The sequence below is a fragment of the Anas acuta genome, chromosome 1 (genome assembly GCF_963932015.1).
Source record: "Anas acuta chromosome 1, bAnaAcu1.1, whole genome shotgun sequence".
NCBI lineage: Eukaryota > Metazoa > Chordata > Aves > Anseriformes > Anatidae > Anas > Anas acuta.
Genome location: NC_088979.1, coordinates 94,958,215 through 94,981,548, shown reverse-complemented (window position 1 = coordinate 94,981,548; position 23,334 = coordinate 94,958,215). Strand labels below are relative to the sequence as shown.

The following is a 23,334-nucleotide window of genomic DNA, read 5'->3' as shown; positions in this document are numbered from 1 at the left end:
TCATGCACTCACGCGATCTTGAATGAAAGAGCTGTATATAGATATAAAATTAAAGTCTAATATACATCGTATATATTCATACTATAGGATATATACATAGCTTATATAAAATTAAAAGTAAGTGCACTTAAAAGTGTTTAGAGTAATAACTGGCTTCATGGTTAACAGGATTAGAAAGAAATTGGTGCAAATTTTATTGTTAATCAGTAGCGCTAGGAAATAATAATTAATGTAATGAATATATATAAATAGCAGAAAGCTGATTTAGGATTAAGGGGATCAACGTGAGCCTCAGGAGGTCTGTCTTCATTTCCCTGAACTTTTAAGACTCTTCCTGTTTGACTGCTGATTGTATCGCTTCAGTGTTTGGGTGTCTGACTGCTGGTAGAATCCATGGCAGGTAGCGTCATTTGAGGGTGCTGCCAGGGGGCACGGGAGTGAAGATCATGGAAGTGGTTCCCCAGAACTGTGGGCTGAGATAACTACAGGGCATTCATCCTAGAGAACTTGATGTTCCTGATCCTCAGGCACCTAAATCTATTGCTTTGGTTTTGGTAACAAGAGAGGCAGCACTCCACCACTGTCTGAATATTGTACATGCCCAGGGTGCTGTGCCTCTCTCCTGTGCTGTGGCTCAGGGCAGTTCACCTCCCCAGCCACAGCCAAAGCTCCACAACAGGAGTCCCAGTTTCAGTACTCCAAAGGGCTGTCATACATCTGCTATTATTTTTGCTTTGTTTTTCCAACCTGGATATGCCCCCTTTGTATTCCCACCTGAAAATGCTGATTTGGCAGGTTTTGAGTTTTCCTGAGAGCTTCCAGCTGCTTGGTTGTCAGCCTTGACATCCAAAAAGTGCTACCCTGTTTTGACAGTGTGATCATAACATAGATCTGCACAAGAGCTCCTTGTGTTATTAGTTAAAATCATGTTTTTGTTTTGTTTTTCATCCTGCACTGACTCCTTGGAAGATGTGTGGTGTATCTCTATCACTTCAGGGTGCACTGGATGGATCTACTGCTTACGTCTCACATGTAAGTGCTAAGTTCAGCACTCCCTGCTGTTAAGCACAGAGTGGGTGATGAGGCCTCTGTCTCACGTTGACAATTCCAGTATTGGTCAGTGGCTCTGGGACCACGTTCAAAGCACACAGCACAGAAAACATCTAGGGTGGGGGTGCAGATGTCCTGCTCATGTTTTGCACAGTTGCTTGGGCCCAGGCACTTAGCTCTGTTCCTCTGAGTCTCAGTTAATTTGCTTTCAAGACCACCTCCCGGAGCCATCTAATTGTCCCCAGGCTCTCTGTGAGGAGCCTGTATGCCCAGGCACTGGGGTCTCAGCATGGGGGAGCCCACAAGCTGTCAGGGCCTCTCAGAGCTAGATGTGACCACAGGGAGTGGCAAAATGCCAGGGTTTTGCCATATGAACAGCACGCACACGCTGTGCTGAGTGTCCCAAGTGATCAAGGATGAACATGACCCCATTCTTGGCTTTCTCCTTTCTTCCACACTGGAGTGCCCTTTTATCTGGGAGGCTATAGCTTCAAGTAGCCCACCCAAGGGTCCCACTAGTGAGCTGGGTGGTCAGAGCCACTTGCGAGAGTCATTGTCTGGTTCTGCTCACATGTTTTAACACCAAGTCTATTCTTCTTCCTTATCTGAGCACAGTCCCCTAGCTGTGCAGTCTGTGGCACATATAAATTTAGAGAAAACAAATAATTCGCTTTGTTGAAAAGCAACCCACGGTATACTCATTGCCTCTTCCTCTTTCAATCTGCACTTACTCACTGTGCCTCCCTGGCCCCTCAGTGCTTTCTGCTCCCTCAGCATGAGCATGCATCTCCATTTTTATCAGTGTTTAGGACCCACTGATAACCCTCTCACCAGTGCACCGTCAATGCACTGGAGGAGAGCAAAAGAGTCATAATTCAGGGCCGTGATGCAGCAGTGTGCTGGGAGGGGATGCTCAGATCGCTGTGGCGTGCCAGCAAGCTGTTGGCAGCTGTGCACCATCTACCAAAAGCAAGTAGCCCTGCTGGCATTCAGCTGTGCTGCCAGTGCTTTAGCACAAGGTTATTGTCTTGAAATAGTGGTTTGCAGGCTTCCATCGCAGGAAGGTATCAGCTGCACTGCAGGCATTAGCCACTTGAAACAGGATGGTTGTCTCAGGTACGCTGGTGCCCCAGCTTTACGCTAACATTGCTGTGTTGTTATCAGCCATTGGATGTGGCTGATGGGAGCTTTTGTGAGAAGTTACACCTGTGGGGTATCATCTAGTAACTCAGTTACTGTTGTCTGAGGAAAGCAGTTTGAATTGAAGCTTCAGGAGGACTTGACAGTGAGCAGAAAACAAGAGACTTGAACACCTGGCAATTAACTGTGACAAAGTCATTGAATTGCTGTTTTTCAGCGTTTTGTTGGTAAGAGTAAGATTACCTCCCACCTAAAATATCTTTTCAGATGATGAGAGTAGTGAGAGGCTTGACTGGAATCTGGATCAGCCCCTTAGAAAAGACAACACTCATAGTAGCTACCTGCCCTTAGATTCAGCTTCCCAACCTACTCACCTCTCTGCCTTTTATACAAGCCTTATGTTACCTCATGCATGGCAGGATGGATAGATGTGGCTCAGCTGTTCCCCATCACTTGACCCAGTCACATCTCGGCTATTGCTAATTGGGAAAACTCAGCTTGTTTAGCTCCCATGGACACCTGCCTTGAATGCTATCCATGTGAGCTTGAAATCAGTGGGGTTTGTTTAATAGGGAACAAGAGCAGGGACTGACAAAAGTATTTTTTACCCCCCTGTTTGTAAATGCACATACCCTGGTGAGTGTGCAACTGGCCTGGGGTGGATTGGCTCCTCTTTGTCTTTGTCCTCACCCACATCTCCTACCTGCCCCTGACTCCTATAGAAAATCCTCTTTGTTGACATGCCAACCATTGTTTCCTAGCACACTTACCCTACAAATCCCTGCTAAGTGTATATTGTTGTCTCTCCAAGAAGGCATGAGTCTGGCAGCGTGCAGTTATGGGGATTGCATATGTGAGCAGCAACTCATTACCCACGGCTTTTTTTAAAGAATTTTCAACTTAATCTTTGGTTGCCTCATCTGAAAGAAAGGTCAAAGGAAGGTGCAGAGAAAATGAAAAGCATGTAAAAGGTGGAGTGGCTTTGTGCTGCATTGAGGGATCTTCTGTGCTTTGCTTGTTGTGTAAAGCCTGTCTGAAGGAGGGGGGGAATAAACAAAAGAACTTTCTTCTCAGCATGTGCTGGGACCCAGCACTGCACATAAATGCATTGTTAGTTAAAATCAGTGTTTTGGTTTCTCCCTTCCTTTGTGAGATGCTGTAGAGGAAGCAGATTAAAGATTGCCAGCTTTCTGGCAAAATATACTGGTGGCATCATAATGACTTCATTATGGTCTCTAAATGAGCTAACAGACTAATAATGTGTTCAGGAAAAAATACACATTATGAACATGCACACAGGTGTAGGGTTAACCCTTTCTTTGGTGCCCCTTGCTTCAAATCCAGCGTAAACCACAATTCTGTGCTCTACTAGCTGGGCAGTAAAAGATTTAATTTGACAGCTGCGTGCCAACTAATTGCAGCTGTATTTTTTTTCTGAGTTCATCTACAATGCAAAGAACATGGCAGCTGTTTGTTTGTTTGCTTGCTTGCCTGCCTGGTGGTGGCTGGGAATGCTGCTGCTAGGTGGTAATGCCAGCAGAGTAGTGAGTAGGCTCTGTGAGGCCCTGCAACTCAAATCTTTTATTGAAAAGGCTTACAGAGGTGGTTTATATCACCCAGCACTGTTTTGATTATGCCTTGTTGCTGTATTGCTGCATAAAACTTTTTCACTGGAGGAAATGGAGAACAGGCAATAGGCCAGATCCTTCTGCCCAAAATAATTCTTTGCCTGTGTTGCTGATCCTTAGATATAAGGAAGAAATTCTTTACTTCTGGGTGGTGAGGCACTGGACCAGGTTGCCCAGAGAAGCTGTGGATGCCCCATCCCTGGAGGTGTTCAAGGCCAGGCTGGATGGGGCTTTGGGCAACCTGGGCTGGTGGGAGGTGTCCCTGCCCATGGCAGGGGGTTGGAACTGGGGTCTTTGAGGTCCCTTCCAACTCAAACCATTCTGTGATTCTGTGTCTCCTCATGAATGGCTCTGAACCTTTGGCATCGTTGGGCCCAGATTCTTAATGTCCTCATCAGAACTTCTAGAGGCCTCTTAGCCACCTTCTCTCTGCCTTCATCACTTTCAGCCTCTACTCATCTGTTGCTTAAGTCTCTACATTTTTTTTGGTTTTGTTTCAAATTAATTAAAAATCCTCCAGAATCTCTTTGCCAGACATGTTTAGCTCTTACATATTTGCTCTTGAGGTTTTCTGTGTGTAGTAATATGGATATTGTGGTTTCAGAATTAGCCCATGGAAGTACAGGATGCACAGGATGTTCTGCACATGCTTGACACAGCCAATGTTTTCAGAACATGTGGGACTTTTACTGCGTGTGAAGACCAAACAGTTGTTCAGGCATTTACAATACGGGTCAGAAAAATGGGGTCTACCTGCCAGATACATGTCCTGCACAAGGTATTTACTGATCAGATACCTTTGCTGTAGAGTGGAGTGTGCCCATATAGTGAGGATATCTGTGATACGCAGAAGTCTGTCAGCTTTGCTACCCCGGTCTCACTGCATCTGCCAGAGGTCCAGAAATCCAAACAAACATAGGAAGTTCAAAAAATGTCCCCAGATGTCCTAAAATAGGAATAATTTCTAGATGGAAGAAGGGCATTCAGGAATAGAGAGGTTCAGGAAAATGTGAACAAAGCCATCTTTAATGTAAACCATCCTTAATGTACAGACATTGCTATCCTATGCCATGATTTTTTGAATGTATATGTCCTGCTTTCTGATGGGTTTGAATCCAAAGGCTGACTTTGGTATTTAGGAATAGGCAGTATCTGATGGAAGCTCTTAGGCCATTGGCATCATGTATATGGCCTCTTTCCCATGTGATATTTAATACAAGGTGAATTCATACTGCAGTGGATGGTATAGTCAAGGCAAATGATCTTCTAGAGTCTCTGTCTTCTGCATGCCCTCTATTTGCATGAATAACGTAGGAATTTTCTATCTTTGAGATGGCTGTTTGCCTGCCAGATGTGGCTGAATGTAGTCATTGGATGAAAACATGAAAGGAGGACAAGAAATGAACACTTACATGAGGATAATATGGCCATACTGGAATTCTGTCTTTAGGAAATGAGGCCAGTATCTGTTAGTCCGTTTCCCATTCTTCCACCTCACAAAGTGCTGCAACACCATTTTTCTGGCCTTACGCTACATGCCTAATAACTTTCTGTCAACAAAGAATCGAGGGAATATTGTGTTCAGTGTGCTGATCTTATCTGTTCAACCCATACACTGGGTCTTATCCCTACTACTTGTACGTATCCACACTGTTCTGATAGAGAGTTGTCTTTCTCTCTTGTTCTTGTGGCATCATGTTTGGTAACGTCATCTCTCATCCGCCTTGTCGTCTAATGGCAATGTTACATCTTTAATCAGAGTTCTTTCTTATTTCCCACACTGTGCTTCACTAGTGGAAAAGTGTCCCAGGAAAACCTGTGAAGTCACTTCATTATTCCCTTTCAGATTCTCCTCCCTGGGCTTCTGGAACTGAAGCTTGGCTGTGACAATATGCTATGCTCACGCTGGTGTGCAGGTTGAAGGCACTTTCTTTGAAGAGATAGACTGCAGAGCCCAAGAGTCTAGTTGGCATGCTTCAAAATGGATGAAACTTCTTATATATCAGGAGCATTGCTTCAGTCTTTTTTATCAGTCAAAGCCCTTTGCAATTATAAATTTCAGTAAGATAGTCTGTGAACCTCTGATTTACCATGCTCTGTGCTGTCCTTCCCAAAACTGATGACTATATGCAGATGTATGTGTAAGAAACGACACCTGGGATTGGTTTATAAACAGTATATAACAAGCAGTTCTTCTGTAAAACAAGCTATTGTTTATGTATGACTGCATCACCACTGCGTCTTATTTTTAGGGTTTCTGTAAGAAGTGGGCAGTTGCCTTCAGCAAGCACATAAGGAGCTTGGCTGTTTGGTGAAAAATGGAAAACAGATAGAGAAGTTTTTTGACTGAGGGCAAAGTATAAGCTATGAGTGGCCATTATCCATATCTTCTACTCCTCCAAGTCTGCAAGAAAGCAGACCCAGGAGTAATAAAAGCTGTTGAGCTGGCATGAGTGATTCTTTAGATAGTGTTCTGTTTAAGCCTTCAATCCTTTCAAGCTATTTTCTTACTTTAAAACTGTTTTTTAATATATGTAGCTTAGGAGCTCTTTGTAACAGGCAGAAAAACCTGACCGCACACAGGTGCCATTCATGAACAACGTCACCTTAGAAGAAGAGTATGTGGATTTTCTTTGGTGACACAGGGGGATTCTTTTGTAGGAACTCTGTTTATTAAAACAGGTAATGTACATAAAAAGCAGAGAGTCATTTTCTGCTCCCATTGAACATATTCAGTCTAGGACTTTCAGACAGATTCAGGTATCTGGCAACTTTAGGTCTCTGGGAAAGTGGTGGCCTTGTGTGCTTTGTTAATCACTAAAATGACTGGGAGTGAGCCTGAACATAAGAAGCCTGGCCTGATTTTACCGGAGTAGCCCAAACACATAGCAGATTAAGGTCTGGCCATGAAGACTCAGTCCATAGCCATTGATCTTTTATTTATGTATTTTTTTTTTCCTATGTACTGTCAGGTCTTGAAGAAGCTGGTGATCAGCTCTTGTTCTCAGTTCTTGACTGCAACATGATTGTGCTGTAGACTTAATGGCTCACATCTTCCTTCTTTTCTAATATTTTTTTTCTGGAATGTAAAGGAAAAAATATAGCACACAATGCATCAGCTTCCTGTTCCAATACTGTGAATGTTTTATGGAGACAAGCCAGCTTTGTTCCCAGCAGCATGTTTGCGTGGGATTTGGATGCAGAGTGTTCCTATAGGGACAATGAACATGTCACCTGGAAGAGCAGCTGGTTTGCATACAATCTCAGCTACTGAGCTGTTCAGTGCCAGGAGTGAACGCTGTGGCACTCATCAAAATGCCTTTCATTCATGGTAGCATAAAGCTTAGCAGCAGTTGAGTTTGCACGGTCTCACCACCTTTCTGTTTGTCTGCTCTAAAGGTGAAATCTGTCACCAGCATGGAGAACATATTCATCAGTGAACGTTTATTGATAGGAAAACAATTGAAGGAACTGAGCACTTTCCAAAAACAATAAGTGGGCTTTAAGGAAGGTATATTTGATGTATAAAATTCTTCTTGTTACCGTGTAACACCCCTTGTGAGGATACTACACCCTGTACAAATATGTAGGAGTTAGTGAGAACAAGACTGTTCATGTAGGAGAAAACAAAAATTTTCTTGTAACAAGATATAAAGCAATCCTAACTCCTTTGATGGTGATGGAAAACATCCACTAATACTGAATGAGCTTTGGATGGGGCCTATAGCAAGTGCAAGAAAGCATTACAAGGAATCCAGGTCCTATCAATGGAATCATCTACTTTCTCTCCAACAATGATTTGGAAGTGGTATTCATTTTGGGAAAGGCTTTTTGTGGTTTTGTGGGTTTAACACCAATGGGCATTAGTTGGAAATGATTTCATCCTTGTTGGACTACTGTAGAAGTGAAAACTATTATTCATACAGATGAGGATAGTACAGGTATTTAAACACAATTACGTGCTTACACTAAGATGAAAAAATGAAGTAACCTGAATTAATACTGTGAAGGTTAAGGTGGTGGTATGAAGGAAAGTGAGAAAGGGGAAAGGAGACCTAGATGTATTAAAAGGGATATATGTCATGGGGTATGGTTAACAGAGGAAACAAAGACCCCACAGGGAAACCTAGCAGAGGACTGATGAGATAAGTGGTGAGGGGGGGCTCTTGGAAAAGACTGGAAAGGAAAGAGAAACTGAAACATGGTTTGGAGAATGTAGGACATCTGTGACAGTTTCCTGCTGATTATACACTGTTAAAAATGGCAAGTCACTAGCTGCTTTCTGTGTTTGATATTTAGAGGAGATTCTGCATTTTGTCTCTCAACATTCTTCTTCTGCCTCCCTTGGACTGGCATAACTCTGTAATAGAGTCACAAGACATCGTTTTAAAAACAAAAAACAAAAAACAGACTGAGAGCTTTTTGTTGGTTTTGCTCTTTTTTTCAGAAAGAGCCTAGCATTGACCTAAGGCTGTTCCCAATGAAGTCAGTGGTAAAGTTCCCACTGACATTTCATTAGAGAACAGTTGTAGTGTCACGGAGGCTTTTTGAAAATACTGCCCTCTGCATGCCAAACAAATCAAGAGCAAACAATACGAAACAGATCCTGCAAATGAATTAGTTTCTGTCCCCTTTTTTGGGCCAGAAGTGACAGGAAGTGTGTGCAACCAAGTGAAGACTCTGGAAGTGATGGGGTATGGAGGTGTGTAGTGGATGTATTTTAGGATCTCAGGGGGAATTCCTTCCAGCAGAGGTGAAAAATAGTCAAATTCTGAGTTACAAGGGGCTGTCATGCCATGTGTGGTTGATACATGAATCTTTCATGTTTCTTTGTCCCTGTCTTCTAATTAAGGTAGAGATGTTCAGATCATCCCATGGTAATCTCTTTCACCTTCTGCTTTTGGTGCTTTAGAAATCCATAACTCACTATAGTCTACAAGGAAACACTTTTTTCTAGTAATTTTGTTTGTGTTGTGAGAAGCAAAGTCTGTGAGGAGATTCGTATCCTTAGTAGGTCAGCTGGTATTTTGATAGATTTCATTACCTCATTTACAGCAGTGTTTTCAAGCATTTTCTGACAGTGGACACTGATTTTTTTTTTTAACAGGCAAAACATAGCATAAGCATACTGACAGCTGTTCTCAGTCACTTTTCCCAGATCCCTTGTAAGCAGTTCAAATGTTGCTAGGGACCTGTAGGCCAGATGGCCAGCACTAATTCAGAGGCTCTTTTGAGGCTTTTACCCTTCCTTTGGGTAAAAGCACAATGAAAGAGACAGCCGCTGCCCCAGAAAAGCGGCAAGTTAAACAGGGAAGACATTGAGAAGCATAGGTACAAAGAGGGAATGGACTTCGAACCCCTTTACTTTCTAATGATTTCTTGATTTGTCATTTTTTAAAACTAATTTACAAAGAAGAGTGCCACTAGTTTCTGTTAATCCCCCAGTCCACCTCTATCATTATTTGTCTCTTGGAAAGGGATGAGGCCCATCTGTGGATATTAAAAATAGCTCACACTTTATCAAAAGCTTTCTTGTATGCAGAAGCTTTTTCTACATGCAAGGCATCTGTGTGCTGATTCAAGGTTTTTGGTGGATAACCCTAGCTTCCTCCTTCCAGAGTTGTTGGGGTAAATACTTGGAAATATTTGAAGCAACGCCACAACAGTATGTCTGTCGTTCAGTGACTTGTAAATTGTGCCACATCTAAAAACTGTCATCAAGCAAGAATGCAGTCTAACATGTCTGAATGCAAATAGGTCACTATAAACATACTCTGAGTGGGGTCTTGGTTACCCTATTTGTGTGAATATGTACCTGTCTTACATTAGTGTTGGTGAGAAGTCAGTAATTTATGCTGATAGAACACTCTGAAGGTCTGAACACATTGTGCATGCCTCGTATTGCTATTATATGTGGTCAGATCATTAAGATATGGTACGTTAGCTGGCTTTGAACAGACATGGAAATGTTATGTATCCGGTTGTCAAGTGTTCTGCCCTGCCCCAGGTGCAGAGTCCAGCACTTGTTCTTGTTAAACTTCAAGTTGGTGATTGCCCAGCCCTCTAGTCTGTCAAGATCTCTCTGCAAGGCCTCTGTTCTTGAGGGAGTCGACAGCTCCTCCTAATTTAGTATCATCTGCAAACTTATATACATTTGAGTTCTGCATCCAGGTCATTTATGAAAGCATTGAAGAGCACTGGCCCTAAAATGGAGCCCCGCAGAACCCCACTAGTGACTGGCCACTGTTTAGTATAACGCTTTGAGCTCAAACTGTCTACCAGTTGTTCACCCACTGTATCATATATTTATCTAGCTGCATGCTGGACATTTTGTCCAGAAGGATACTTGTTTCTTTAAGGTCTAATTCAAGAGCTTTTATGTGGTAAGACAAAAGGCATTTGTGTTAGAACAGTTATAAGGATTTCGGCTCAAACAGCAAAACACGCTGCTCTCTTCCACTGTCCTGCTTCTCCCCACCCCATATATTTCTATTATTGTGTGATTTTCTCGTGGCTTGGTCCAGGAGATTTCAAGTCTGTTAATCTCCCAAATCACAAATTTTCTAGTTCAAATACTTAGGACTGAAGTGACCATGACGCCAGTATCTTCTTTCGTTTTACCTCACATTTTCTTACACAGTACTGTTGTTCCCTTTACTCGCTCTCTTCTGCACTTTCTGTCTTCTGCTTAGACCCAGGGCTTGGCAGCCTCAAGGTGCTCTGCTAGGCTGGGAAGGTCTTCTCCAAGTTACACTTCAGCTAAGTTTGGCAGCTGCCTCCTACAACGTCAAGATGCCACCTATTAGCCGAGTGGTGGTAACTTCTTCCCATATGAGGCCAGAGGGTGTTGCTGGCTGAATTCAGGGTTTGCTGGCAGCCATGTATTTGAGCACTGTCTTTTCACCTAAGAACCAGCAACTTCCCATTTACAGCAGCCTAGTGAATACCCTAGTGTCCCCCCACCAGCTGTGGTAACCCTCCTGCAGCTTTCTCCCTGATGTTGCATACCCCTCATTTTTTTTTCAGACATGAGGCTCCCCAGTTATTTTGCCAGGAGTCAGACATTTCAGATCACCCCAGAAATGGATACCTTGTTTAAGGTCTACCAAGACCCTACTGTGGGATGCCTTTGGCTAAACTCTGGGGACCAGAGATCAGGCACTTAGAGAGGGAAAAAACATATCCATCCATTTTTGAGGGGGAGGTTTCTGCTTTGGAGTGTAGGGTGCTGCTGGCTTCATTTCCTCTTGAACTCTTCAGGTTAGTGCTTGCACAGGGAGAGAGGCTTGAGATGAGATCTCATCCACAGTTGTTCATTTTACAGTTCTATTAAAAAAAGAAAAAACAACAAAAAAAAAAAAACAACATGGGGGAATTTTCTAGATTCCGTCCAATCCATAATAACTTTTGAAAAGTTAATTTGCTGCAGCTGCTTTATAACTTCTCCTAAGGCCGCAACTCAACATGATTACACAACCGCAGTAACTTTTATGGCTGAGTGGAAACACTATCCTGGTTTTGTTGTTCTACAAAAGCCAATATTTGGTTTAAAGATTCCCTTGGATTTTTAATCCACTTTGCTAGGAAATCTCACTCACCACCACTATTTTGAGAAACTTCACCTGCTTTTGTACTTGCTTCTTACCACAGATTCACCAGATCTAATACATGTTGGAAAAAATGACTGCCCTCCATCCTCCAGGGAAAGTTTCTAAATGTGAAATACGTCATATTGGTATCTTCTATTAGGCTGTACTGTGCAGGTCTTAATGGGGATTCAGCTTAGGTACTCTGTTCCTTCTTCCTGATAACCCCCTCCTGTGTGAGAACAGTGTTGAATACAACATCCAGCTGGCCCCTGGGTATGCTAATAAAAGTTCTCCTTCTCCAATCATCCAGCTTTGCCTAAGGAGTCTGTCAGCAAAAATAAAAAGGATATTTCTATTTAAATACCATACAGTGTCTGCACATTGAAAATATTTTTACCGTGGTAGCATACATGCCACTGCCAATAAGGGTGTATTGTTGTTATAAGTTAGCTGTTAAAATTCAGCCAAGACTAAAAATTGCCATAGCAAGTCCCAGCCTAGAAGGTATTTGTTTATTTTGACAGGTTATTTAAAACAGGGAATGAAAAATAATTAGTGGTTTTGGACTCCTACCTTGCATTTTTCTGTTTAAAAAGGTCTTAGATTATATTTGCTGGTGACTGGATCCTAACAGAAGGCTTATCTCTTGGGGAAGTGTGGGACTGAAAACCTAGCAGGCGAATTCTGGGGTTCCTTTTTTAGGAAAAAGCCTCTAGTTAATTTTCAGGGTGAGAACAACTGCTAGACCTTTCTGCCCAGCAAGTGTTGAGTTTTTCACCACTGAAAACACAAAAGGGATATTCAATGACGGTTGAAAATCAAGTGTAATTACAGAGGCATAATAAACATCAGTAGGAACAATCATTTTTGCATTTCTCTGTTTGGATAAGGGATTAGAGCATTTCCACCTATTACACACTGAGTCTCTGCAAGGCCTGAAGCAATAAAAGTGTGCTCCTGGGTCCTCTTCATTCGTAGGTGGAAAGTTATTGGCTCAGAGAGATCAGTCCCTGTGTGATCAGCGTTATAAACTGAAGACAGGCACCTAAGTTTATGCATAGATAATTGGCCTGACAGCCAGGGAACATGGTGTTCTCCCCAAAATTCGGTGGGATGCTTGACTAGCTGTGTAACATGGCTACATAGGTGTTGAACCAGAGACATATAGGTCAAAGATTTTTAAGAAGTGGTTGCTGAAAATAAGGGTCCTAAATCTATGCTTAGATAAACAAACAAACACCTGATTTTCAAGCTGCTGAGCACCCAGTGGCTTGGCCACAGGTTTGAATATTTTGGCTTACGTGACTTGTCCAAAGCCACACAGGAAATCTGCTGCAATTCCAGGAATAGAGCAAAGATCCTGTGCTTTAACCGCAAGTTGGCTATGTTTTATTTGTCAGCAGTCATTCCCACAAGGAGACTAAACCAGGGATCTCACTGCTTCTCAAGTCAGCAGGGTTACCTTCTGGTAATGAAGCTAAAAGATGTTCCTTGTTCTCTGAGCACTAAGTTATGCAGAGGACCCTGGAACAGCAGCTGGGTACTTTGAAGAGTCTGTCTCCTTTAGGACACACAGGATTGGACATCAAGGCTAAAGGACAGTGTGTCCACATCTGCTTCATCTGCATTTCAGGCTGCTGCATGGGTAGTAACTGTGCAGATTGGAAGCACTGTTGTAGTTGTGGAGGGGAGTGATAGGGCATGCCCTTTGGTTTCTTTAACAAGCTGCTTCTGGGCTATCCAGCAGGACAGAAGCTCCACTGCGCACAGCTGATATTTTTTCTACTGCCAGCCATGTGAAGGTGGACACCAGTCCGTGAGGACACCAGTCATGTCCTCTGCCTGATATTGCTCATATGGCCGCAGGGCCAGCATCAGCTTGTGTGTGGCTCTCTGGCTCTAAACCTGCTCTTGGCCCCTGCCCACATGTTTGCATGCAGGGGTGGACTTCTGACTCTCTAAAGCAGAAGAGTTTGAAGGTCAGTGGCCAGAGCTGGAGCCCAGGTTCTTCTTCCAGTGGGCTGCATGCAGGAAAGATGAAGCACACCACAGGTCAGGTGTCCAACAGGCAGCACAAGTGTGGTTTCTCCAAGGAGTCCATGTAGTGTGGATGAGAAGTGTGCTTTAAGCCAGCTCTTAAGCCCACCAGTGCAATGCAGGGATGACCTTAGAATGTTTTTAGGAGATCTCCGCATAAACATGACTTCCATCATGCCACCAGGTTGATGATATCAAGCATATTGAAACCAATTGAATCCTAAGACCAGGCTTAAACTGATAGAACTAGTTGTTCATTGACGCTATATTGTTTTATGTTGTCAGGATCAAATTTTATTTTGTTTGTTTTTATGAAAGAACCAGTTGTTGTCTCTCAAATTGCATTTAACTACACTTCCCATAAATACCAGAATGGATTTGAAAATCTGTTACTGCACATTGCAGTTTGTGTCTATTATCTTGAACTGTTTTATATGGAGATGTTGTACAGGTAAGAATGGTATAGGAAAAAGGCATTGAGCCATGCCTTCTGTAAAGAAAATATTGAGACTCTCTTCAGGGTATATGCATTTGATATTGTATAATGCTAGACAGTGGTTTCCAAATGACATCTTATGTAACTCCTGAGTCAAGTAAGATAACAAAAAGGTCTGTGTTGCATTCAAATTACCATAACTAAAAAATTTCTGAACATATACTTATATACTTATTACTAAACCAGTAAGGACAATTACAAATTACAAAGTAGAAAATGTTTGAACATTCATTACCATATTTCTTATATCAAGGCAAACCACACATTCCTCTTAAACATGTGCCAAATGTGAGGCTTTAAGCAAAATGTTTCTTGAGTTATCCAAGTACAAGGAGCATCCAAGTGATTTTCTTAATTGTTCTGATTGTTTGGTTCTATCTGAACAGATTTTCTTCTCTCTTAAAAAGAAATACATTGAACTCTGGACAGACAAAACACAGAAAATTTCAGGCTACTCAGTCATATGAAGAGGGGTAGGGGAATTGCAAGTGACAAGTGGGTTATATTGGAAATCACATTTTGGTTTCAACAATAGGACTGATATCTTGATACTTGCATTTAAGAAATGTGGATTTCCACATACTAAGCATCTTTCATGAATTACTGCAGATCTGACAAATTTGAGTTATTGTGCTCCCCCCGGGAGATTTTTAAAGCCAGTTGTAACAACAGATTATATGAAACAGCTGGCCAAACAGAATGAGGAACCAGTTCATTGGCATTTGATGAATTAATAAAAACAGGCACAATACAAATTTCAGCAATAGCTAGCAATTCTCCAGGAGAATATGAACCAAAAAGAAAAAAGCAGAAATCAAATTACAGCAGCTGTTTGGCCAACAGGTAGGGGGTAGCAATTTTTTCATGGCTAAGTTCTTGCAGCTTATGCAGATGATAACAAGAGTGCAGTGCTTAAATAAGTTTATGGCTGTTATTTTGTAGAAAAGCCAGTGAAAGAGACAGAGGTTGTACATCAGATTGTCTGCTAATGCAGGGACAGAGAACAGCCTTGGGTGTCCTGTGGGGAATGAGTGGCCTTAGGGACAGCAATCCTTTCGCTGTTGATTTTACATTCCAGTGGCGAGCGGAGGGCTTTCAGAATCAATCTGTATGACTATCTGAAGAAATGGGGAGAGGTATTTCACAACACCAATAGCACTGAACTTTGTGGTGCTTATGTTTTCTATAAAGGTTCATGTAGAAGTTCCCATGCAGGATGCCATCTTAACCTGAGAAAACACATGAAGGTGAAACATCAAGAGAAGGAGCTAAACAAGCAACTGATGAAATAAATAGTAATGAATTATCAGGGCTAGATGGCGTTTACCCTGGAGTGCAGAGGGAAAACAAATGGAAACAGCTGAAATGGTGCTTACAGTGTGCTCTCTGTCACCACCACACCTGGTGGAATAAAGAGCCATGGTGCATGGGGATAATGGAGGTTTCTGAAAAGCTTTTGATGAGGCCACTCACTATACATTGTTAAAAAACAAACAAACAAACACAAATGATTCATTAGATAAAATGTAAAGATAGAAAAAAATGGTAAGAAAAAATTGTCAGATTTCCCTGTGGAGGGAGCTGGCCAGGAGAATCCTGTTGGGATGTCAGCTGGGACCTGTGCTGCCCATCACACCTATCAGTGACCTCCGGTGAAATTTCACAGACTTTCCTATACGAGTGGTACTACTTTATGGCTTTACACAATCCAAAGTAAACTGCAAAGAATTTCAGAAGGCTCTGAAAATACTGCATGATCAAGTGATAAAATGGCATATGAAAAACACTATTGACATATGCAAGATAGTACATATGGGGGGAAAAACACCCTAGCTATGAGCAGAGTGGGATCTAACCAAGCTACTGCTATTCAGAAAATTGGGCTGGGAGTCACTGATAATTCAATGAAAAGCCAACTCAGTGTTCAGTGATGGTCAAAAAGAGAGACAGGAAGGGAGGAACAAAAACAAAACAAGAAATACATTATGCCTCTGTTCAAATACATCATGTGTAGTTCTGGTTACCACAGCTAGAAAAAAGATAGAAGAGAGGGCAATAAAGCTGATCAGAAATATAGAATGGTTTCTGTAGTAGAAGAGACTAATGGATTAGGGAGGTGATGGATAGTAATGTAGGTCCATAAAACCATGAAGAATGAGGAAAAGATTTCTCATTGTTTCTTGTAATAAAAGCAGTAAGGAGAAGCTAATAAAAGTATCAAGCTGAGGTTTTAAAACAGGCCAGAGGAAACACTTTTTAATGCAATGTATGTAATTAAGTTGTGAAAGTCTTCATCACAACATACTGTAGAGGCCAAAGGTTTAATTCAGTTCAAAGACAGATTAAACAAATACACATAGGACAGGTTTGTTTGTAGCTAATAAACACTGGCTACAGCCCCAGCCCAAACAGTAAATCACTGATTGCCAGAAATGCAGGTGTGTTAGGGAAAGAACTACGGTGTATGTGCTATTTCCTACAGTCTTTCCACCAATGCATCCCTGATCACAGTTAGAGGCAGTCTCAGATCCAGCAAACCATCTATGCTGTTTAAATTTGCCCTGTGTAAAGGCAAGAGAAGTGGTCAGTGTTAGGGAGTTTTAGGAGGTGGCATTCTCCTTCTCCAGCTCTTCCAGATATTTATTTGACCCTCAGTATAAATTTGAGTAGGTGGAAGATATACGTAACTGAAGCAGAAAATGAATGGCTTTCAGCAGCTGCATAGTTGGTATATGTGCCTTCGTGGAGTATCACCTCTCCCATGTCATGAAGATATCCCCATAACAAGTAATGTGTGTCAGAAAAGGTAGTTGCAAGTCATGCGCAAACATCTTCAGCTTTTTGAGGATGGATCCTTTCCTAAGGATATCCTCAGGCTGTAGATGTCTAGAGAGGAGATGGATCTTGAACCCTAGCCTTGTGTCAACTTGTGGCATGGCATCTGCATAAGAGAAAACAGCCTCTGTATTTGAAAGGTAGGTGTTTGAAAGGAAGGCTCAGTTCAATCCCTGAGACAAACTTGCTATTATTGAGGACTCCACAACTCTTTGAGCAGTTGTATACCTTGCTGCATTTTTTATTTTTTTATTTTTATTTTTTATTTTTATTAACTTAGAACAGGTAAGCCTGTGTCCGCAACCCATGTCCTGGGCTGTGTAGCTGGGAAGATCAGTGCTCTGCCATGTGTGGCGTGCATGAAGGCAGCATGGATTGAGCTAGAGCAATAATCTCAACTTTTTACCAGTTTTAGTATTAGACGAGGTGAGCATTGATTAAAGGTTTATCTACTTGCTCTACGGGAAATACTTCTAGAGGGCATGCAGAGATGGGATTGTAACTGAATCCCTCTGTTAGGACAAAAGCAGTGTGACATTGCTACTGCGGAGGTAGCCCTCATTGACAGTGAGGCTGGTATTAAGACCTCACCAGAGATTTAACTGCAGTGTGTATCTTTATAAGATTTTCTAACAACACTTGCTCATGCTGTCATTTTTCCTTGCACTGAAGAAATGTCTGAGTCCACAAGGAGCTCTACCTCAGCCTGGGGTAACACTTTATTACTTGCTGAATGCTGCAGGATCCTTAAGGAATCACGGTGCTGAGGCTGAATGATGACTGAAGGTTCTGTGTTTGTTTCTGTGTGTTTCTGCCTTGTTCAGCACTGTGGAGATCTAGCCCTAACTCTGGGCATACCCTTGTTTTCTGATAGTGACTTGTTACGATTACCCTGGAACCCTGTTACTATCATAGCCTCCACGTCTTAAACACACAAAGGCTATGGGGAAACACCATGGAATCTCTGTTGTTTTGCTGAAGTGCATTTAAAGGTAAGATGTGTTTGATAATGCTGAAATACTTGAGAATATTGCAAACTTCTCCACAGCCCTTCAGTATGGTTAGCTCTGACCTAAAGCAACCCAGAATACTGCATTGCCCATGACCTTTTGAGGCACGAGGTTCTACCAGAAGAAATCACTACAGACTCAACTTAGTCTTCTGCAGTAGGGTGCATTATCATTATAACCTAGTTGGGAATAATATGTGAAGGAGAACAGAAAGAAGTGCAGGGCTTGAAGCAAATCAACTTCAGGCTACTGGCTCATTTGAACTCTGTCCTTCAGCTCTTTTAGACAGGAGTTATTTTCAGGAGTGACCTAGAAGTTTTTAGTATGCTATCTCAGTGGAATAGCACTCCATCTTCCAGCAGCAGATACTGAATAGTTTATATGTTCTGCACTCATGCAACAAATACTTTTAAGCCAAGTTTTCAATGATTCTTTCAAATATTACTTTTTAATTTGAGGGAAATTTTGCTTTATAATTTTCAGAAGGTGTGATAGATTTTTATTTATTTATTTTTCCCCACAGGGCATTTGTAGACATTTTTTGCCACACCAAGTGTGAATGACCTATTGTAATCTATTTGATGGGACTCAGTTGTGACGTTGTCCATTTCTCAGTGTCGATTTATCTAGGATAGAAAATATTACTTGTCCCTGGAGCCTGAACTCAGTTAACAATAAACACTCCATTGAAACATCCACAAGAATTTTTTCAACAGGCAAAAGCCCAATAAATTCTCAGCTGTTCAAAATGTGTAAGAATGAGTAAGAAAATGCTGCATAAAGGTTTTGGATGAAAACCTAAGTATTCAGTTATCATGCAGAACGTCAATCAAGGATTTTCCATGGGGGACCGAGCTGTTTGGCTGGTTTACTGAATAGCAGTCAAATACTTCAGGCCTTGAGCCTTTTCTAAAGTTATTTTAACAGATTAAATAAGAATCAGGGAAGCTATTAATTTTTCAATCATATGATCTTATATTTACTTTTGTAATCAAATCACATTCCCACCCCCACAATTTTACTGAAGAAATGTGAATCTCATACTCTGCCTACAGTTCAAAAAAATTAAATTACAGAGAGTTTACTTTATATGGAATTGCTTAATCAGAATACAGAGTTCCACTAATCATATTTAAATATAGTCACTGTAAGCCAAATATTGACCTTAGGTTAAAAGATTTTTATGGCTTACTTAATGGAGACCCATTTATAGAGCACCACAAAGAATTCTAAATCATATACATGCAGGGCAAAACGAGATGATTAGAAATGCAGCAATGAACTGGCATAGACATTCTCATTCTTTGGAAATGGTATTATTTTACATTGCAACAGCTGTAGAGACACTGTAATTCCAATAACAGTAGTGGGGGGAAAAAAAGAAAAGCAGGGAAGGAATGATTTTTGTCTTCAGAACAGTAGAGAATTCACGAAGGTAAACATGAAGTCCAATCCTTTTGTACCTCAGACCTTTATATCTTCACTATACTCTTCTGGGCCACCAACGCAAGGTAGATATATGAGGGTGAAGATACATGTGCAAAGATATGTACCCATCTTTGTCCCCCTAATTTTTCTTCTTGTGATAGTAATGGTGTCAGCGAAGATTCTCAAAGGCACAAACAGATGTTTTGCTGCCTAGCTTTCACTAAAACGTGAGGGAATTAAACATTTACCCGGCAGTCATGCCACTGAAAATTTCTCCTTAAGGTGCTAGCATTTCATGGTTGCCATTGTTCAGATCATGATTTTATCTACCCCTATTCATGGTAGGTGTAGTGTCAGTATAGTTTTAACTATATGGCAGGTAGAACATTGTTGATTACTGGTACTCATAATGTAAAGTTGAAGTAAAGAGCAATTCAGGTGAGGCTCTGGCCAGGACATACTGTTTCATTGGATGATCTAGCTGCAAGAGCACAAACTTGAATTTGGTGGACTTACTACTCTTGCATGGTGGGTTTCTTATGATGGTCTTATTTTCATTGGTTTCCCTTATCAAAGAATCATAGAACGGTTTGAACTAGAAGGGACCTTGAAGATCATTTGGTTCCAAACCCTCTGGTTCCAACACTTTCCACTAGACCAGGTCAAAGCCCCATCCAGTCTGGCTTTGAACACTTCCAGGGATGGGGCACTCACGGCTTCTCTGGGCAACCTTTTCCAGTGCCTTACCACCCTCTGAGTGATTACCCGTGCAAAATTTCTCTGGACTTCAGTAACAGGCAATTGGCAGCCTAAGCTACTGTGTCAGAATTTTTATTTACCTACCATTACAATCTTAAAGCTCGTACATTTTCACATGCAGTTTTTATAATAAACGTAGACACACAAAAATCAAGCTTTCTTTGCCTTGTATCCTATTAGCAACAACAAGCTTTTTTCCCTGCTCTGTTCTGTTTTCATTTTGCTCTCAATTTAATGCTCTCTGAGTCTTGTTTAGCTAACATTTCTGAGAATTGGAGGCAGAGGTGGATTGGCACTTTCCTGGGCTTAGAAATGGCTGAGCTAACCAGTGAGTGAATGTGGGCCAGACAGCTTAAGAAGAACTTTAGTGCTGATGGGCCAAAGTTGATGTCCTGCATCCCAGCAGTCCCTTGCAGATGGGCTTGCAGGAAAATAGCATTTAAACTCTCATCTGGCTTCAGTCAAGTCATTACAAGCCATATAAGTTCTCCACCGTTTTATCTTTCAGTGCAGTGGCCAACTTTTCTACGTTCAGACTGGCTCCTTGGGGAAGCTCATGTTGCAGCACCGAAACTAAGTGCAAACCCTCTATCTGTCTGTCTGTCTTTCCAGTCCTAAACCAAGATATTTATATCCTGTGCCTCACCGAAGCAGAGCACTGTGCCGAATTTCACAGATCCCACAAACTTTCATGGATGTGAGTAGGCAGAATTTGGCCTTGACCAACAAGCTGTGAAGCTGAATCAGCCCTTTTTCTTTCCAGTCTTTCACAAGTTTGTCCATGGGAATGGCTTCCGCTGTTCTGCTCCTTGTCCAACCAACACAGCTTTCTCGAGGTCCTGGGTAGTTATCCACTCATGGAAACAGAGCGCCAAGTTCCTTGAGGTGCTTAGGGAATGCAAATTTGCAGTTGGCAGCTAGTCAGCACAGAGAGTCTTGGGCACAAGAGAGGGAAAAGGTGAGAGAGAATAATACTGTGTCTGATCCTGGTTTCTCTTCTGTTCAGCCTATCTGTCTACTGACCTGCAGGACAGTGACCTGTTAAAGCCTCTCTCAGCTGAGAGGCAAAATCTCCTTGGCCTTTGCAGGGGAAAAGGTATGCATCTTACCCTCAGGTAAAGACTAGAGGGGAAAATGCCACTTCCAGCCATTATTACCCCTCCATTGTGCTCCGGGAACAAGGAGAAAAGAACTTTCCACCAGTAAAATGCCAGATACCCTGTATGAAGGGAGCAGTAGCAACACAGAAAGAAGAGAGTGACCAGGGATGTGAAATGACCATTCTATAGTAGACTGTAACTGAGAGCAATACATGCACATGAGCATGATTAGGCCAGAAGACATCAGAATGTGCAGATATGAAGCAAAGGGATAAACGTGTGAAAAGGAGAATAGCCTGGGGGAAGAGTCCTATGTTCCCAGGGAACAAAAGAAGGAAGGAGTGGGAACAGGCAGTTATAAAGACAGATTCCCAGGTGACCCATTTTTTAATAATGGGGATTCTTAATTCTTGGAAACAGGGAAGAAAAAAATATTTTGGACATACCTGTAAGCCCAATGGCTGGACCTGTGAGGATTCAAGATGCTACCTACTGAGGTGAGAAGCATCGACTCTCCTTCTGTCAGGAAGGGGTTGAAGATTTAAGCATTGTGTAGGACAAGGGAATCCACTGCAGGGTTGTGTTCAAAGTCTGATAGCTTTTGGGACCCACGAAGTGCAGAAGAAAATTACAAAAACAGATAAAACAGGAAGAGGGAACTGCACTGGGCACAGTGAGAAGAAAAGAAGATCATCTGGATCTCAAAAAACATTGACGTCCCATGTGGCTGATAAAGACATTCAAGACCAGTAGCAAATAGGGAACCCTCTGGTCTCTGATGACAATACTACATGCTAGGAGCACACTGCCATTTTCCTCACACAGATTATGAGATTTCTGCTCCTGGATATGAGATTTCTTAAACTAGGGAAGGCTTGGTTGGAGACTTTCATGTTTCTTTGTGGTTTTCTGTCTTATACCTGTGTTTATTTACTCTCATATATCTTTTTCTTCTCCCTCTGTCTTTCTATGTTCTGTACAAATTCTCATTTTTCTTCCTGGGCTCAGATTCCTACCTCCTCAGAGCTCAAGAGTCCAGGTTCCTACAGCAATGAATGCAGTCATTTTAACAGGTTACACTGATTCTTGTTTTTCTGAAGAAATCATTTTGAAATGTCCCATAGTTTCATATAAAAGCTTACAGGTTTTACCTAGCCAACACAGGCTTCTTTTGCTTCAGAGTTTTTTTTTTTTTCTAGCATTCAAGCAAGGAACGTAAGCTGAAAATAGTAACATGCTGGTTGGCAATACTGACAATCAGGACCTTGTCTGTTAGATGCGGTCAGTGTCCCCATTTCCACCAGAAAGCAGCACTAGGATCCATCTGATCATGTGCTGATATTGACAATACAGGCATTTAAAGCAGGACTGGTCACCCTGCATACCCTTTGAAGTCAATAAAGACAAATAAGCACTTGCAGAGCACATTTCATCTTATCCTAAATCAATCATCTACTTTAGGCCAGATGAGTCACACCCTAAAAGCATTTGTTTGTTGCCTAGTGTGAGTAGTTTAATGCAGGTGTCCATACTGTATTTGCTACAGTTAATGGGATTTCTCTCTCCATGTCGCTGTCTCATGTATGAGCTCTGAAGTGCTGGCTCCAAGTATCTCTTCGACTACTCATCATAGGGCAGTTCATGCTGTGGAGTAAAAAAATACTGCAAAGTGGAAAAGGAAAGTAACAGCAGAATCAGGAGTGCTCAGCCCAAAGAAAGACAAATTTTCTCTGTCCAGCTGTGCAACTAAAAGGGATTTGTGATTTGATTTAACATTTTGACCAGTGCATATGGATCTTTACAGTCATTCCCCCTTCCTTTCCCCTCAGTGAAGGAGTGTATAGTGAAGGACAAACAAACAAATTGCAGTGAATGTAGTTTTAAAAATAAATAAATAAATAAATAAATAAATAAATAAAAGCAAACAAACAAAAACCCAGCCAACAGAAAGGTGACAAGATAGGGAGTTAGTTGGAAAGGTGGAATGGGGAGCACTTCTCAATCAACACCTTCTTCTGGTGAGTCTTCTACATGAATCTCATCAGGGACCTTGACTCAGAGGTACAGGAGTCTTTTAAACTTTTCAGTTCTGCCTCAGATAGTAATTTTATCTTAACATTGGCACTCTACAGAGATCCCTATGGAATATCTTGAAGCTACACAAACACAAATCCTGGAGAAACAATATTTAGTTTTCGAAGACAATTGAAATATTTTTAAGACCAACCACTGTTTTGGCCCAGGGTATGCACTTTGTGCATG

The 23,334-nt window shown here is 41.7% G+C and overlaps 1 protein-coding gene and 1 long non-coding RNA gene across 2 annotated transcripts in view; both read left to right on the top strand.

Moving 5' to 3' along the window:
* Positions 1 to 23,334, top strand: part of KCNE2 (potassium voltage-gated channel subfamily E regulatory subunit 2) — a 102,266-nt gene that overhangs the window by 52,190 nt on the left and 26,742 nt on the right. The gene's annotated exons all lie outside the window — the stretch shown is intronic.
* On the top strand, positions 1,962 to 23,283 carry LOC137859506 (uncharacterized). The gene is made up of 2 exons (XR_011098348.1): positions 1,962 to 3,734; positions 20,481 to 23,283. It is a non-coding gene; the product is annotated as an uncharacterized lncRNA (long non-coding RNA).